This window comes from Giraffa tippelskirchi, chromosome 3, assembly GCF_054371585.1.
Source record: "Giraffa tippelskirchi isolate mGirTip1 chromosome 3, T2T-mGirTip1v1.2.pri, whole genome shotgun sequence".
NCBI classification, from domain to species: Eukaryota; Metazoa; Chordata; class Mammalia; order Artiodactyla; family Giraffidae; genus Giraffa; species Giraffa tippelskirchi.
In genome coordinates, this window is record NC_137277.1 from 75,377,487 (window position 1) to 75,378,941 (window position 1,455).

Sequence of the window (1,455 nt, forward strand, 5' to 3'; positions counted from 1 at the left end):
AAAGGAAATGAATAGTTTCTGTTTAGCAAATTGTTTAACTTAGTTAGGGGTAAATGGAAATTTGTCAGGATCTCAGATCTCTTTCAAAGCATGCTGTCAGTGAGGTCCGACTTATTTCATTACGTTGGCTTGGTTTGGTTTAGTTTTCTCTTCTAGTGTTTTCATGCAAGGTTTAAACGTAGACGATATATTTTTAAAAAACATGTATGAGAACCCTTTCAGGTACCCTGACCCCCACATCTTTCTTCTATCCATAGCTGGAGATACTTGATCCTCACTCAGCCATGCTCCAGGCTTTAGATTTAGTATGTCTTTTAAAAGAGAAAATTTAGTTTAGTTGATGATTCATCAAGTCAACTGATATTTCCAGTTCTAATTTGATCTCACATAATAGAAACACAGCTGCCCTTCAGATGCCGGACTTGCTGGCACCACGGGTGCAGCTGCCCTGCTGAACTCAGGATGTTGGGGCAGAGAGGAAGCAGTTATTTCTACACTCAGTGCTCAGAACAGTGGGAACTAGGGATGGTTTATAGCCAGACATCACTGAGAGTTGCCTGAGGGAGCACCATGTTTCCATGTGCACAGAAGGTAAGGCTTGGGAGAATTAAGTGAGTGGACAAGCATGTGGCAAGCTTTGGGTACAGTGGGATTCATGAGGAGAGGGTCTCCCACTGCAAATGATTGTTCTGTAGATCTGTGTGGCAAGGACTTTTTAGGAGTCCTTGGGCAAGAATGACATGCATCTCTGGCTGAGGGCTGCTGGGCAAGTATCAAGACCCTCTGGGGCCTCTGGGCCCAGAGCCACCTGGCCCATAAGTGCTTATGCCCTGAGGACCTTGAGACAAGGTGTCACTCTGGAAGGAAGACCAGAGGATCAGGACAAGGCTGACAAACACCGCTATGGAAAAATACAGGTTGGGAGGATTCATTGATTAGATTTCCCCCCCACCCCCCAAAAAGAAATACACCTGAGTTCCAATAATTCAGTTCCCATCTTTTTGTCCAGGAGACCCTATTTTAAATACTTGCCCAGTATTCTACTTCTAGTGGCAGAAAGTGAAGAGGAACTGAAGAGCCTCTTAATGAGGGTGAAGGAGGAGAGTGAAAGAGATGGCTTAAAATTAAATATTAAAAACTAAGATCATGGCATTTGACTCCATTACTTCATGGCAAATAGAAGGGGAAAAGGTGGAAGTAGTGACAGATTTCCACTTCTTGGTCTCTAAAACCACTGTGGATGATGACTGTAGCCATGAAATCAGAAGACGACTGCTTCTTGGCAGGAAAGCGGTGACAAACCTAGACAGTGTGCTGAAAAGCAGAGACATTACTTTGCTGGCAAAGGTCCCTATAATCAAGGCTATGGTCTTCCCAGTGGTCACATAAGGTTGTGATAGCTGGATCTTAAAGAAGGCAGAATGCCAAAGAATTGATGCCTTTGGACTGTAGTGC

The 1,455-nt window shown here is 44.1% G+C and overlaps 1 non-coding gene across 1 annotated transcript; it reads left to right on the forward strand.

The window, feature by feature from the left end:
* Positions 1-412: 412 nt before the first annotated feature.
* LOC145544006 (small nucleolar RNA SNORA43) lies at positions 413-546 on the forward strand. The gene has a single exon (XR_014081232.1). It is a non-coding gene; the product is annotated as a small nucleolar RNA SNORA43 (small nucleolar RNA).
* Positions 547-1,455: the final 909 nt, after the last annotated feature.